Here is an 18,644-nt window from a genome sequence, read left to right as displayed (position 1 = left end):
GCACCGAAGAAGAGGACGATGACGACGTCTCTTCTTCGGTGACCGAAGAAACTGCTCCTTCCTCCTGCCTCCAGGAAGATACGGGCTCCTGGAGGTGTTCCTCGAGGACGACTGAGGACTCTGGAGGGCGCCGCGAGTCGTGGAGGCCGAGCCCAGTCGCTCCGCAGTGGAGGACACCTCCAGCATGGTATCGCACAAGAAGCGATGTCATCTCCTGGAGGCAGTGAATGAAGCCCAAAAAAAGGATTCCATTAAGCCCACAATTTACAAAAGAAAAACGAATGAATAAATGAAAAAATAAAAGAAGAAGAAATTGATAAGAAAGAAAGAAAAAAAGATGCCCATGGAAATAGAAAAGATATAAAGAAAAAAGCCCATAGGAAATCAAAATATGAAAAATGAGGAAAAGAAAATAATAGAATAACAATAGCCCTTAGAGAATTAACTTTCCAATCAAGGAAACATGGAAAGAGAAAATTTGAGCCCGGAATAGTACCTTTAGTCCAAAAACGACTAATTGCATAGCCCATTTAATTTTTCTTAGCCCAAAATAGGAATGAGATCGTTCTTGGAACCAGGAGGTTCCCCTCAGCTTAATAAAATTGCTTGACGACGACAATCACAGAGGATTAACTCGCTCATCATCCCGCTCGTGAGAAACCCTTGTTTAGGTGAGGACTGTCAGTTGCGGTGAGCCGCTGTTTTCCTTCTTCTTCATCTTCTTCATCTTCTTCATCTTTTTTTCTTCTTCTTCTTCTTCTTCTTCTTCTAATGGGGCTGTTTTGCTTCGAGCGACTGCCGCTAGAGTCGCTAAATATAAATCACCACACAAGCTCCCTATCACCACCAAGAAACCTCTCCATCACTACAAGTGTGGCTACAGTACTCTCAGTTTGGCACGCAACAGAAAAGGGAGTGTGGGGTCGGATCTGGGACGAATAAACTCGTTTGTTGTTAATCATAAGAAAATAACTGGATTGGGTGTTGAGCAAAGTGGACTACTAAAGCCCCGCGAACGCGGAACGTACTTTTGTATTTTGTTTTTGTTTTTGTCAAGCGATTTGATTCAGGCAAAGGTCTGTGCCTCAGACGACAGGAATCGTCAGGATTATGGCTGTTATTTAAATCTGGCAACTTGTTCAAAGTAATACAGGTCCTAGATTTCGCTTTCTGTGTGTGTGTGTGTGTGTGTGTGTGTGTGTGTGTGTGTGTGTGTGTGTGTGTGTGTGTGTGTGTGTGTGTGTGTGTGTGTCTGTTTGTGTGTGTGTTTGTGTGTGTGTGTAGTTATATGCACATGCGTGTGTGTGTGGAGTTATATGTATATGCGTGTGAGTATATAGTTATATGTATATACGTGTGTGTGTATGTGTATATATTTTGTGTGTGTGTGTACAGTATATGGATGTATGTGTACGGGCATCCATATAATTTATGTATCCGTATATGTGTATATATATTCATATATATATATATATGAATGTATATATATATATATATATATATATATATATATATGTATATATATATATATCACAACTAACACCACATTCGGACGAAAGAAAGTGTTCCGTAAGGGTAACTATAAATTTCGATTGCTAACTGTAATCCTCTTCAGTAGTACAAAGTGGAAGGAGGATGCTATCTTAAATAGCAACTTCTTACAAAAGAAAGGGAACATGGAAAATAATAACCGTCACTACCCTAATCCTATGTGACTTGAGGATGACATGAGGTCGAGTCAGGGGGAGGGGGAGAAAGCTTGTTGACAATATGTTTGGTGATGAATAGTCCTGATATAATGTCTGGGGTCCATTGACCCTTGGAAATATTCATCGTGGGCAGATATTCAATTAATGTGGATTCCATCATTTTCCTTCTGAACCCACAGCCTGATTTATAAATAAGGTCAGATTTCTCCCAGTCCATCCGGTGATTAGATTTACTTACGTCTTGAAACACGGCTGAGTTTTCTTGGCCATACTTAATCGATCTCTTGTGTTCATTCAGTCTTGTCCTTAAGTCTCTCCCCGTCTGGCCTATGAATGAAAGGTTGCAATCTTTACATGGGAGTAAACACCTGGGATCATCTCTCAACCTCTGGTAAACATTAACAACTTTTTTATTAGTAGTATTAGTGTAATTATGAATTAAACTTACCTTCTCTTTGGGAAGAAATTTGGACAAATAACTGATGGACTCTGAGAAGGGGATGACGAGGGGATTTTGTCTCTTTTTTGTCTTAGTGGAAGGGGGATTGTAAAAAGTGGTTCTGGCTTGGCTGAGGGCTTTATCCAGGAACCAGTGAGGGTAAGCTAATTTTGTTAATTGGGACCTGATCGAAATTAATTCTTGTTCTAAAAATTGGGGGCTACAAATCCTAAAGGCTCGGAGAAAAAGTCCCGAAGCTACACTCCTTTTAATGTGATCTGGGTGATGACTGAAGAAATGAATGTAACTTCCTGAATGGGTGTTCTTTCTAAAACAGTAAAGGCAAGCTTATTCCCATTCCTCATAATTAAGGTGTCTAGAAAGGGGATTTTGTCATCTTTTTCCCATTTGTGATTTACAAATGTGTTACTACATTTTTCACCTGTGATACATATATATATATATATATATATATATATATATATATATATATATATAGTATATATATATAGTTTATATATATAAATATATATATATATATATATATATATTGTATATATTATATATATATATACATATATATATATTGTATAATATATATATATATATATATTGTATATATATGTATTGTATGTATATATATGTATATATATATTTTATATATATATATATAAATATATATATATATATATATATATATATATATATTTATATATATATATATACATTGTGTGTGTGTATGAACGTGTGTGTGTGTGTATCTGTGAGTGAATATGCTTGCGTATGCGTAAGTATGAGTGTGTCTACGTGTGCTTGTGTATATGAATGGGTTTGCGTATGTGTGTGTGTGTGCCTGTGTGTATGAACGTGTGTGTGTATTCACTTGGTCTTTGGATCATGTGTTGGACTCGTGATCGACAGCTATTTCCCTCCTGGAAGAGAGCTCAGAGCTCGTAGGTCCGATCTATGGGTAATGCTATGACCTTACACAAATACACACACACACACCCAACTCCCCGCCCACGAGAGTCAGAGTAACGACCCGAAGCGCTGCGGTACCGAAATAATTGCGGCACTGGGCCGTATTCGACCCAACAACTAGGGGCCACTATAGTAGCAGTTCAGCGCTCTACCAACTGCGTGTGTGCGTGTCAGTTATGAAATACCAAGTTTTATGCTTTCACTCTCCAAGAAATTTCGCCTTTTGTGTACCACTCGCCCGACCACCGACTGACCATCAGCATTGGTAGCAAAAACGAGATGCGACAAGCGGAGTCACACCTGCTGAGCCTCGACACCATGGAAGTCTTGATTTGTCCCGAGAATGATCATCGACGGCGCCCGCAGCAGCTGGAGGACAGCCTGGAAGAGCACTGAACCCCAGGCTTGGCGGAGACTCCAGCACAAGAGCTCCTGCCCGGAAGAACTCGACGGAAGGACTGCCTAGAGGCCGGGGGTTCCGCTATGGAGACGCCTTCCCCCACGGCCAATTCCAACGAGAAATGCAAGCCCAACGCCCAGGTCGAGCAGAATTACAAGAACCCAAGAGTCCATGGAAGAGGAGCTCCATAAAGCCCCAGAGCCAAGCAAGGAACAGGCTCCATATGCAACGCTCCTCGCAGAAAACTGCATATTTTGCCAAAGAGGAGACGATTCTTGTTGGGCTCACGGCACCGAAGAAGAGGACGATGACGACGTCTCTTCTTCGGTGACCGAAGAAATTGCTCCTTCCTCCTGCCTCCAGGAAGATACGGGCACCTGGAGGTGCTCCTCGAGGACGACTGAGGACTCTGGAGGGCGCCTCGAGTCGTGGAGGCCGAGCCCAGTCGCTCCTCAGTGGAGGACACCTCCAGCATGGTATCGCACAAGAAGCGATGTCATCTCCTGGAGGCAGTGAATGAAGCCCAAAAAAAGGATTCCATTAAGCCCACAATTTACAAAAGAAAAATGAATGAATAAATGAAAAAATAAAAGAAGAAGAAGAAATTGATAAAAAAAGAGAAAAAAATATGCCCAAGGAAATAGAAAATAAAGAAAAAAGCCCAAAGGAAATCAAAATATGAAAAATGAAGAAAAGAAAATAATAAAATAACGATAGCCCTTAGACAATTAACTTTCCAATCAAGGGAACATGGAAAGAGAAAATTTTAGCCCGGAATAGTACCTTTAGTCCAAAATCGACTAACTGCATAGCCCAGAGTGCATTTAATTTTCCCTAGCCCAAAATAGGACTCAAATCGTTCTTGGAACCAGGAGGTTCCCCTCAGCTGAATAAAATTGCTTGGCGACGACAATCACAGAGGATTAACTCACTCATCATCCCACTCCCACGCCGTGGGAAGTGAGAAACCCTTGTTTAGGTGAGACCTGTCAATTGCGTGAGCCGCTGTTTTCCTTCTTCTTCATCTTCTTCATCTTTAATTTCTTCATCATCTTCTTCTTCTTCTTCTTATGGGGCTGTTTTGCTTGGAGCGACTGCCGCTTGAATCGCTAAATAAAAATCACCACACAAGCTCCCTACCACCACCAAAAACGTCCCCATCACTACAAGTGTGGCTACAGTACTCTCAGTTTGGCACGCAACAGAAAACGGAGTGTGGGGTCGGATCTGGGACGAATAAACTCGTTTGTTGTTAATCATAAGAAAATAAGTGGATTGGGTGTTGAGCAAAGTGGACTCCTAAAGCCCCGCGAACGCGTAACGTATTTTCTTATTTTGTTTTTGTTTTCGTCAAGCGATTTAATTCAGCCAAAGGTCTGGGCCTCAGAAGAAGGAATCGTCAGGATTATGGCTGGGATTTAAATCTGGCAACTTGTTCAAATAATACAGGACCTAGACTTCACTTTCTGTGTGTGTGTGTGTGTGTGTGTGTGTGTGTGTGTGTGTGTGTGTGTGTGTGTGTGTGTGTGTGTGTGTGTGTGTGTGCAAATGTGGCAGGAAAGGGTGGAGTGAAGGTGGAGGTAGAATGTAGATTGAGAGAAGCGAGTAAATGCCTTGGTGGTTTAAAAAGTGTAATGAGGAATAGGAATCTGGGAATGGATGCTAAGAGGAGACTGTATGAAGGAGTGATTGTGCCAACAGCACTGTATGGAGCAGAAACATGGAACATGAGAGACGAAGAGAGAAGGAACTTGAATGTGTTTGAGATGAAGTGTCTGAGAAGTATGATGGGGGTTACTAGGCTAGATAGAGTGAGAAATGAGGAAGTGAGGAGGAGAACAGGGGTGGAAAGGGAGCTGGGAGATAGGGTGGATGAAAGAGTATTAGGATGGTTTGGACACATGGAAAGAATGAGTGAAGAAAGTCTAGTAAAGGAGGTATGGAAGGCAGATGTGGAGGGAGTGAACATGAGGGGACGTCCTAGGATGAGATGGATGGATGGGGTGAAGGGGGCTTTGGGGAAGAGGGGAATGTCGGTTGAGGAAGGACGGGAGAGGACAGAAGACAGGGGTGAATGGAGAATGGTTGTATATGGAAAATGTTGTGATGCATGAGGTGGATTGGACGGGGAATGGGGGTGAGGTAGTGTGTGTGAGCAAAAATTTTTGACGCAGCCCGAATGTATGTGTACGTGAATCCATATACTGTATGTATCCGTATATGTGAATATAGATATATATATATATATATATATATATATATATATATATACATATACATATATATCTATATATGTATATATATGTATATATATATATAGTATATATTATATATATATACATATATATATATATACATGTATATATATATATATATATATATATGTATATATGTATATATATATATGACACACAGGAACCCACAGTCGGAGAAAGAATAAACTTCGAATAAAGAAGAATCCTATATTTCGGCTATCAACTGTAGCCCTCTTCAGGAAAGTACATAAGATAGAGAACAGAGGGGACTTATAAACTACAGTAAGAAGAGATGTGGACAGTTGACCTCACTCAGGCGCGGGGCAAACTGGGGTGGTGGAGGAGGGAGGGGGTGAGGAGAGGGGGGGATGTAACGTCCGCACCAGCTTGCTTACTGCTGCGCGTGAGATGATGTCAGGTGTCCACTGCCCTTTAGAAATATTAATATTAGGGCATTCCTCAATTAATGCTGATTCGACTATTTTTCTCCTGAAACCGCAGTGGGACTTGAACACTAATCTGGCCTTACCCCAGTCGAAAGAATGATTCTTATTTTTGACATGAAGAAATACAGCCGAATTTTCTTGCCCATACCTAATTGACCTTTTATGTTCTGCCAATCTAGTGTTCAAGTCTCTCCCGGTTTGACCCAAGTAAACCAAATCACAATCTTTGCAGGGCAAACAATAAACACCAGGTGACTCAACTTCCTTCGGTTTTTGTTGAACGTTCACAATTTGCTTACGCACGGTGTTAGGATAGTGATAGGCAATAGTGAGACGTTCATGAGGAAACAATTTAGAAGAACTGATGGTATTATTGAATGGAATTTTTAAAATGTCCTTAAAGGAGCGGTGAAAACTTGAGGGGACGGAAGTTTTAAAATGGTTGGCCCTAGCCTTACTGAGGGCTTGGTCCAGAAACCAAGGTGGATAAGCCAACTTCTCAAGTTGACATTTGATCACCTCAATCTCATTTAAAAAATTCCATTATAACCATTGGCATTCAGCAGCGCTTTTTACTGCACCCTCTTCTCCATGATTTTGAAATCATGAATGATTATGTTCACACTTTGAACTGTGAAAACAAAAAATATTCTTCAAACTGAAGAATTTGAATCTTAAGATAGCCAAAGCTATTAGCGCAGTTGACTTCAATCAAAATTGTCTACGTGAAAATCTGTGCCCTAGAAATATATATATGTATGTATTGTTATGCCTTCCGCAAAGATAAAAGGACTTTCTGTCTAGGAGGAGTTCGTACTTTGTGGCCTTGATGTGGTTAAGGCAAATCCAAACGGAAGGTAACATAAATAACTAATTTAATTTATAACCAAAAGTCAACAAAACAAATAGAATATCTTTACAACAAAAAATTAATCAATAGACAATTTGTAACGTTTGATAATACAAATAATTCCTCAACCTGAACCAAAATTAAGTCATTAGAATACAGTTTAGTTACGTGTGAACACAACGGGATTGGATATAGCGAAAAGCGATTTGGGAGGGAAGTTACGTCTCGGTAGCCAACGAAAAAAAAGTCCGTCTGGAAGGCGGCGGACGCCGTATATATAGTGTTGGCGAGGATGGGAGGAAGGAGAAGGATGAACTGGACAGAACTAGTCTGGGTCTGTCAGACGAGTAGTAAGGAGGGGATCGAAGGGAAGATGAGTAAGAAAACCACACTTACATTAACAATTTACAGTACATACATAGTTATACAGAATATTATATATAAACAGACATTCTAAATACACGGAAGATGGTGGGCCATATATATATTATATATATATATATATATATATATATACATATATATATATATATATATATATATATATATATATATATATATATATATATAGGATGATGGAGAACATAAACACAGGGGAAGGCTCGGAGTGTTCAGGGTTCCGAACCTTCACCTGTGTTTATGTTCTCCATCATGCAAATCATTTGTCTAAAATACTTATCAATATATATATATATATATATATATATACATATATATATATATATATTTATATATATATATATATATATATATATATGTAAAGAAATCACAAAACACACGTGATAAAATATTTTTGCAGAAACCACCGGGAAATTAAAAAAACAGATACCGAACGTTTTCGTCTATTTAGACATTTTCAAAGGTACAAAAAAGCAATACAGAAAGAAACAATAAATACATAAGAAGACAAGGATACTCGGAGAGGTCCCATGTTACATTTTATCACACACAATTTTGTCAATAATAAAATTGTCCAATTTAAATAAACCCAAACTCAAGTTCATGTTATTTCCAAAAAAATTTAAGAAATTTTGGAAATAACATGAACTTGAGTTTGGGTTTATTTAAATTGGACAATTTTATTATTGACAAAATTGTGTGTGATAAAATGTAACATGGGACCTCTCCGAGTATCCTTGTCTTCTTATGTATTTATTGTTTCTTTCTGTATTGCTTTTTTGTACCTTTGAAAATGTCTAAATAGACGAAAACGTTCGGTATCTGTTTTTTCAATTTCCCGGTGGTTTCTGCAAAAATATATATATGTATATATATATACATCTATATATATATACATAAATATATTTTATATACATATATTATATACATATTATGCATATTATATATAAATATATATATACATATATATATATATATACATATATATGTATATATTTATATTATATATGTATATGTATAATATATATATCTATATCATATATATATATATATTTACATATATATATATGTGTATATATATATGTATATGTATGTATATATATCTCTATATAGATATGTATATATATATCTGTATATATATGTATATATATATGTATATACTGTATACTATATATGTATATTATATATATATATATATATGTATAATATATATATTATATGTATAATATATATATATATATTCATACACGTACATTCTGTATGTGTATGAACGTGTGTGGGTGTGTATGTGTGAGTGAATATGCTTGAGTGTGCGTAAATATATGTGTCTACGTGTGGTTATGTATATGAGTGGGTATGCGTATGCGTGTGTGTGTTCCTGTGTGTATGAACGTGTGTGTGTGTGTGTATGTATGCGTGTGCCTGTGTGTATGAACGTGTGTGTGTGTGTATGTATGCGTGTGTGCGTGTCGGTTATGAAATACCAAGTTTTATTCTTCCCCTCTCCAAGAAATTTTGTCTTTCTTGTACCACTCGCCCAACCACCGGCTGACCATCAGCATCGGCAGCAAAAACGAGATGCGACAAGCGGAGTCACACCTGCTGAGCCTTGACACCATGGAAGTCCTGATTTGTCCCGAGAATGATCATCGACGGAGCCCGCAGCAGCTGGAGGACAGCCTGGAAGAGGACTGAACCCCAGGCTTGGTGGAGACTCCAGCCCAAGAGCTCCTGCCACGAAGGACTCGACACGAGGACAGCCGAGAGGCCGGGGGTTCCGCTATGGAGACGCCTTCCCCCACGGCCAATTCCAGCGAGACACGGAAGCCCAACGCCCACTACATGGAGAAGGATTACAAGAATCCAAGAGCCCATGGAAGAGGAGCTCCATAAAGCCCCAGAGCCAAGCAAGGAACAGGCTCCAAATGTAATCCTCCTCGCAGAAAACTATATATTTTGCCAAAGAGGAGACGATTCTTGTTGGGCACACGGCACCGAAGAAGAGGACGATGACGACGTCTCTTCTTCGGTGACCGAAGAAACTGCTCCTTCCTCCTGCCTCCAGGAAGATACGGGCACCTGGAGGTGTTCCTCGAGGACGACTGAGGACTCTGGAGGGCGCCTCGAGTCGTGGAGGCCGAGCCCAGTCGCTCCTCAGTGGAGGACACCTCCAGCATGGTATCGCACAAGAAGCGATGTCATCTCCTGGAGGCAGTGAATGAAGCCCAAAAAAGGATTCCATTAAGCCCACAATTTACAAAAGAAAAATGAATGAATAAATGAAAAAATAAAAGAAGAAGAAGAAATTGATAACAAAGAAAGAAAGATGCCCAAGGAAACAGAAAAGATATAAAGTAAAAAGCTCATAGGAAATCAAAATATGAAAAATGAAGAAAATAAAATAATAGAATAACAATAGCCTTTAGAGAATTAACTTTCCAATCAAGGAAACATGGAAAGAGAAAATTTTAGCCCGGAATAGTATTTTTAGTCCAAAAACGACTAATTGCATAGCCCAGAGTGCATTTAATTTTCCTTAGCCCAAAATAGGACTCAAATCGTTCTTGGAACCAGGAGGTTCCCCTCAGCTGAATAAAATTGCTTGGCGACGACAATCACAGAGGATTAACTCGCTCATCATCCCACTCCCACACCGTGGGAAGTGAGAAACCCTTGTTTAGGTGAGACCTGTCAATTGCGTGAGCCGCTGTTTTTCTTCTTCTTCATCTTCTTCTTCATCTTCTTCATCTTTTTTTTCTTCATCATCTTCTTCTTCTTCTTCTTATGGGGCTGTTTTGCTTGGAGCGACTGCCGCTTGAATCGCTAAATAAAAATCACCACACAAGCTCCCTACCACCACCAAAAACGTCCCCATCACTTCAAGTGTGGCTACAGTACTCTCAGTTTGGCACGCAACAGAAAACGGAGTGTGGGGTCGGATCTGGGACGAATAAACTCGTTTGTTGTTAATCATAAGAAAATAACTGGATTGGGTGTTGAGCAAAGTGGACTACTAAAGCCCCGCGAATGCGGAACGTATTTTTGTATATTGTTTTTGTTTTCGTCAAGCGGTTTAATTCAGGCAAAGGTCTGGGCCTCAGAAGAAGGAATCGTCAGGATTATGGTTGGGATTTAAATCTGGCAACTTGTTCAAATAATACAGGACCTAGACTTCACTTTCTGTGTGTGTGTGTGTGTGTGTGTGTGTGTGTGTGTGTGTGTGTGTGCAAATGTGGCAGGAAAGGGTGGAGTGAAGGTGGAGGTAGAATGTAGATTGAGAGAAGCGAGTAAATGCCTTGGTGGTTTAAAAAGTGTAATGAGGAATAGGAATCTGGGAATGGATGCTAAGAGGAGACTGTATGAAGGAGTGATTGTGCCAACAGCACTGTATGGAGCAGAAACATGGAACATGAGAGAGGAAGAGAGAAGGAACTTGAATGTGTTTGAGATGAAGTGTCTGAGAAGTATGATGGGGGTTACTAGGCTAGATAGAGTGAGAAATGAGGAAGTGAGGAGGAGAACAGGGGTGGAAAGGGAGCTGGGAGATAGGGTGGATGAAAGAGTATTAGGATGGTTTGGACACATGGAAAGAATGAGTGAAGAAAGACTAGTAAAGGAGGTATGGAAGGCAGATGTAGAGGGAGTGAACATGAGGGGACGTCCTAGGATGAGATGGATTGATGGGGTGAAGGGGGCTTTGGGGAAGAGGGGAATGTCGGTTGAGGAAGGACGGGAGAGGACAGAAGACAGGGGTGAATGGAGAATGGTTGTATATGGAAAATGTTGTGATGCATGAGGTGGATTGGACGGGGGAATGGGGGTGAGGTAGTGTGTGTGAGCAGAAATTTTTGACGCGAAGGGATTTCTCCCCTCCTTTATATGGGGGGACGGAGAGGGGGGGTCGCCGATTTAATGAAGCAGCCTTGCTGTGGATGTGCTGTGTCCTGCGACACTGCTTCTGACCCAGGGCAGTGGACAGGGTGCAGGGATGACCCGTCATCTAGGAGGTGCTAAGATGGGAGGGAGGGTGGAGGGGTGTGGAGTGTTTTCGGGGATGAAATGGGTGGGAATGTTTTTGTGCCTTGTCCTTTTTGGCTACCCCCCTGGTAAGGGAAAAAAAAAGCCTTGGTATATATATGTGTGTGTGTGCATTTATATGTATATGCGTGTTAGTATATAGTTATATGTATATACGTGTGTGTGTATGTGTATATATTTTATGCATGTGTGTGTGTGTGCGTGTGTGTGTGTGAATGTATGTGTACGTGAATCCATATAATGTATGTATCCGTATATGTGCTATATATATATATATATAATATATATACATATACAAATATATATCTATATGTATATATATGTATATATATATTATCTATATTTATATATATAAATATATATATATATATATATATATATATATATATATATATGACACACAGGAACCCACAATCGGAGAAAGAATAAACTTCGAATAAAGAATAATCCTATATTTCGGCTATCAATTGTAGCCCTCTTCAGGAAAGTACATAAGATAGAGAACAGAGGGGACTTATAAACTATAGTAAGAAGAGATGTGGACAGTTGACCTCACTCAGGCGCGGGGCAAACTGGGAGGGAGGGGGTGAGGAGAGGGGGGGATGTAACGTCCGCACCAGCTTGCTTACTGCTGCGCGTGAGATGATGTCAGGTGTCCACTGCCCTTTAGAAATATTAATATTAGGGCATTCCTCAATTAATGCTGATTCGACTATTTTTCTCCTGAAACCGCAGTGGGACTTGAACACTAATCTGGCCTTACCCCAGTCGAAAGAATGATTCTTATTTTTGACATGAAGAAATACAGCCGAATTTTCTTGCCCATACCTAATTGACCTTTTATGTTCTGCCAATCTAGTGTTCAAGTCTCTCCCGGTTTGACCCAAGTAAACCAAATCACAATCTTTGCAGGGCAAACAATAAACACCAGGTGACTCAACTTCCTTCGGTTTTTGTTGAACGTTCACAATTTGCTTACGCACGGTGTTAGGATAGTGATAGGCAATAGTGAGACGTTCATGAGGAAACAATTTAGTAGAAGAACTGATGGTATTATTGAATGGAATTTTTAAAATGTCCTTAAAGGAGCGGTGAAAACTTGAGGGGACGGAAGTTTTAAAATGGTTGGCCCTAGCCTTACTGAGGGCTTGGTCCAGAAACCAAGGTGGATAAGCCAACTTCTCAAGTTGACATTTGATCACCTCAATCTCATTTAAAAAATTCCATTATAACCATTGGCATTCAGCAGCGCTTTTTACTGCACCCTCTTCTCCATGATTTTGAAATCATGAATGATTATGTTCACACTTTGAACTGTGAAAACAAAAAATATTCTTCAAACTGAAGAATTTGAATCTTAAGATAGCCAAAGCTATTAGCGCAGTTGACTTCAATCAAAATTGTCTACGTGAAAACCTGTGCCCTAGAAATATATGTATATATATATAGTTATGCCTTCCGCAAGGATATAGGGACTTTCTGTCTAGGAGTTCGTACTTTGTGGCCTTGATGTGGTTAAGGCAAATCCAAACGGAAGGTAACATAAATAACTAATTTAATTTATAACCAAAAGTCAACAAAACAAATATAATATCTTTACAAAAAAAAAAATCAATAGACAATTTGTAACGTTTGACAATACAAATAATTCCTCAACCTGAACCAAAACTAAGTCATGAGAATACAGTTTAGTTACGTGTGAACACAACGGGATTGGATATAGCGAAAAGCGATGTGGGAGGGAAGTTACGTCTCGGTAGCCAACGAAAAAAGTCCGTCTGGAAGCCGGCGGACGCCGTATATATAGTGTTGGCGAGGACGGGAGGAAGGAGAAGGATGAACTGGACAGAACTAGTCTGGGTCTGTCAGACGAGTAGTAAGGAGGGGATCGAAGGGGAGGAGAGTAGGAAAACCACACTTACATTAACAATTTACAGTACATACATAGTTATACAGAATATTATATAAACAGACATTCTAAATACACGGAAGATGGAGGGCCATATATATATATATATATATATATATATATATATATATATATATATATATATATATATATATACATATATATATATATATATATATTGGATGATGGAGAACATAAACACAGGGGAAGGCTCGGAGTGTTCAGGGTTCCGAACCTTCACCTGTGTTTATGTTCTCCATCATGCAAATCATTTGTCTAAAATACTTATCAATATATATATATATATATATATATATATATGTTTTTATATATATATATATATGTATATATATATATACATATGAATATATATATATATACATAAATATATTTTATATACATATATTATATATATATATATTATATATATTATATATAAATATATATATATATATATATACATATATATATATACATATATATGTATATATTTATATTATATGTGTATATGTATTATATATCTATATCATATATAGGTATATATATATACATATACATATATATATATATTATATATGTATATATATTATATATATATATGTGTGTATATATTATATATATATGTATATATATATATATATGTATATGTATATATATATCTATATAGATATGTATATATATATATATATGTATATATATATGTATATATATATGTATACAATATATGTATATTATATATATATATGTATAATATATATATTATATGTATAATATATATATATATATTCATACACGTACATTCTGTATGTGTATGAACGTGTGTGGGTGTGTATGTGTGAGTGAATATGCTTGCGTGTGCGTAAATATATGTGTGTCTACGTGTGGTTATGTATATGAGTGGGTATGCGTATGCGTGTGTGTGTTCTTGTGTGTATGAATGTGTGTGTGTGTGTGTATGTATGCGTGTGCCTGTGTGTATGAACGTGTGTGTGTGTGTATGTATGCGTGTGTGCGTGTCGGTTATGAAATACCAAGTTTTATTCTTCCCCTCTCCAAGAAATTTCGTCTTTCTTGTACCACTCGCCCAACCACCGACTGACCATTAGCATCGGCAGCAAAAACGAGATGCGTCGAGTGGAGTCACACCTGCTGAGCCTCGACACCATGGAAGTCCTGATTTGTCCCGGGAATGATTATCGACGGCGCCCTTAGCAGCTGGAACACAGCCTGGAAGAGGACTGAACCCCAGGATTGGCGGAGACTCCAGCCCAAGAGCTCCTGCCCAGAAGAAGTCGACCGAAGGACAGTCGAGAGGCCGGGGGTTCCGCTATGGAGACGCCTCCCCCCTCGGCCAATTCCAGCGAGACACGCAAGCCCAACGCCCACTGTATCGAGAAGGATTTCAAGAAGCCAAGAGCCCATGGAAGAGGAGCTCCATAAAGCCCCAGAGCCTAAGAAGGACCAGGCTCCATATGTAATGCTCCTCGCAGAAAACTGCAAGTTCTGCCAAAGAGGAGACGATTCCTGTTGGGCACACGGCGCCGAAGAAGAAGACGATGACGACGTCTCTTCTTCGGTGACCGACGAACCCGCTCCTTCCTCCTGCCTCCAGGAGGACACGGGATCCTGGAGGTGTTCCTCGAGGGCGACTGGGGACTCTGGAGGGCGCCTCGAGTCGTGGAGGCCGAGCCCAGTCGCTCCTCAGTGGAGGACACCTCCAGCATGGTATCGCACAATAAGCGATGTCATCTCCTGGAGGCAGTGAATGAAGCCCAAAAAAGGATTCCATTAAGCCCACAATTTACAAAATAAAAATGAATGAATAAATGAAAAAATAAAAGAAGAAGAAATTGATAAAAAAGAAAGAAAAAAAGATGCCCAAGGAAATAGAAAATAGATAAAGAAAAATGCCCATAGGAAATCAAAATATGAAAAATGAAGAAAATAAAATAATAGAATAACAATAGCCTTTAGAGAATTGACTTTCCAATCAAGGAAACATGGAAAGAGAAAATTTGAGCCCGGAATAGTACCTTTAGTCCAAAAGCGACTAATTGCATAGACCAGAGTGCATTTAATTTTCATTAGCCCAAAATAGGACTCAAATCGTTCTTGGAACCAGGAGGTTCCCCTCAGCTGAATAAAATTGCTTGGCGACGACAATCACAGAGGATTAACTCACTCATCATCCCACTCCCACGCCGTGGGAAGTGAGAAACCCTTGTTTAGGTGAAGACTGTCAGTTGCGGTGAGCCGCTGTTTTTCTTCTTCTTCTTCTTCTTCTTCTTCTTCTTATGGGGCTGTTTTGCTTGGAGCGACTGCTGCTAGAGTCGCTAAATAAAAATCACCACACAAGCTCCCTATCACCACCAAAAAATCTCTCCATCAATACAAGTGTGGCTACAGTACTCTCAGTTTGGCACGCAACAGAAAACGGAGTGTGGGGTCGGATCTAAGACGAATAAACTAGTTTGTTGTTAATCATAAGAAAAAAAGTGGATTGGGTGTTGAGCAAAGTGGACTACTAAAGCCCCGCGAACGCGGAACGTATTTTCTTATTTTGTTTTTGTTTTTGTCAAGCGATTTGATTCAGGCAAAGGTCTGTGCCTCAGACGACAGGAATCGTCAGGATTATGGCTGGGATTTAAATCTGGCAACTTGTTCAAAGTAATACAGGTCCTAGATTTCGCTTTCTCTCTGTGTGTGTGTGTGTGTGTGTGTATTCACCTTGGTCTTTGGATCACGTGTTGGACTCGTGATCGACAGCTATTTCCCTCCCGGAAGAGAGCTCATAGCTTGTATGACTGATCTATGGGTAATGGTATAACCTTTCACACACACACACACCCAAATCCCCGCCCAAGAGAGTCAGGGTAACGACCCGAAACACAGCGATACCGAAATAATTTCGGCCCTGGGCAGGTTTCGAACTGGGTACTGCGAGCACCACCGTACTTCCCAGTCCAGTGCTCTACCACCGCACCACCGAGTCGTGTGTGTGTGTGTGTGTGTGTGTATGTGTGTGTGTGTGTGTGTGTGTGTGTTTGTGTGTGTGTGTGTAGTTATATGCATATGCGTGTGTGTGTGCAGTTATATGTATATGCGTGTGTGTGTGCAGTTATATGTATATGCGTGTGAGTATATAATTATATGTATATACGTGTATGTGTATGTGTATATATTTTGTGTGTGTGTATGTGGATGTATGTGTACGTGCATCCATATAATGTATGTATCCGTATATGTGTATATATATATGAATATATATATATATATGTTATATACATACATATATATATATATATATACATATATATATATATATCACAACTAACCTGTACGAGCATTACCTGTGCGAACATGGGCTCGTACTCAAAAGGCACCACATGGAAAACAACACCACCATCATCGAGAGAAACAACGACACCAGACGACTAAGAATGACAGAAGCGGTGCTCATTTTCAACCAAAAACCCGCTATCAACATCCAGCAACAGCCCGAAATGTCTTTACCAACCAGAAGGCAGAGAATGATTCCCGTGCGTTGATTGGCTGACGCCACCGCCCCGGGCGCTGCCCGGTGATCTACTCCTCACCGCTATATACCGTCCCATAGCCACTTCGATTCATTCTCCGTCATCAATTTGACCAGCCCACACCTCCTGAAGATGGCCAGTTAAGGCCGAAAGACGTCTCGAGAGATATACACCATGGACTTCAGCAATCTGCTTAAGAACCTGCTTCCAGACGACCGCACGTTGGTGCGCAACTTAGAAAAGCATTTCTACAAGTATAATAATGCTATCGCAGCTGTTGACTTCAACAACGCATGCACCATAAATGGCCTCCTTCCAAAATATATGTATATATATATATATATATATATATATATATATATATATGTATATATATTATATGTATATATATATATATATATATATATATTCATACACACACATTGTATGTGTGTATGAACGTGTGTGCGTGTGTATGTGTGAGTGAATATGCTTACGTGTGCGTAAGTATGTGTGTCTACTTGTGGTTATGTATATGAGTGGGTTTGCGTATGCGTGTGTGTGTTCCTATGTGTATGAACGTGTGTGTGTGTGTATGTGTGCGTGTGCCTGTGTGTATGAACGTGTGTGTGTGTATGTATGCGTGTGTGCATGTCAGTTATGAAATACTAAGTTTTATACTTCCCCTCTCCAAGAAATTTCGCCTTTTGTGTACCACTCGCCCGACCACCGACTGACCATCAGCATCGGCAGCAAAACCGAGATGCGCCAAGCGGAGTCACACCTGCTGAGCCTCGACACCATGGAAGTCCTGATTTGTCCCGAGAATGATCATCGACGGCACCCGCAGCAGCTGGAGGACAGCCTGGAAGAGCACTGAACCCCAGGCTTGGCGGAGACTCCAGCACAAGAGCTCCTGCCCGGAAGAACTCGACGGAAGGACTGCCTAGAGGCCGGGGGTTCCGCTATGGAGACGCCTTCCCCCACGGCCAATTCCAACGAGAAATGCAAGCCCAACGCCCAGGTCGAGCAGAATTACAAGAACCCAAGAGTCCATGGAAGAGGAGCTCCATAAAGCCCCAGAGCCAAGGGAGGAACAGGCTCCATATGCAACGCTCCTCGCTGAAAACTGCATATTTTGCCAAAGAGGAGACGATTCTTGTTGGGCTCACGGCACCGAAGAAGAGGACGATGACGACGTCTCTTCTTCGGTGACCGAAGAAAATGCTCCTTCCTCCTGCCTCCAGGAAGATACGGGCACCTGGAGGTGTTCCTCGAGGACGACTGAGGACTCTGGAGGGCGCCTCGAGTCGTGGAGGCCGAGCCCAGTCGCTCCTCAGTGGAGGACACCTCCTGCATGGTATCGCACAAGAAGTGATGTCATCTCCTGGAGGCAGTGAATGAAGCCCAAAAAAAGGATTCCATTAAGCCCACAATTTACAAAAGAAAAATGAATGAATAAATGAAAAAATAAAAGAAGAAGAAATTGATAAAAAAGAGAGAAAAAAAATATGCCCAAGGAAACAGAAAAGATATAAAGAAAAAAGCCCATAGGAAATCAAAATATGAAAAATGAAGAAAAGAAAATAATAGAATAACAACAGCTATTAGAGAATTAACTTTCCAATCAAGGAAACATGGAAAGAGAAAATTTAAGCCCGGAACAGTACCTTTAGTCCAAAAACGACTAATTGCATAGCCCA

The sequence above is a fragment of the Oratosquilla oratoria genome, chromosome 37 (assembly GCF_046742065.1).
Source record: "Oratosquilla oratoria isolate Oo_2021 chromosome 37, ASM4674206v1, whole genome shotgun sequence".
In the NCBI taxonomy this organism is placed as follows: Eukaryota; Metazoa; Arthropoda; class Malacostraca; order Stomatopoda; family Squillidae; genus Oratosquilla; species Oratosquilla oratoria.
Note: the sequence above shows the minus strand (reverse complement) of the source record.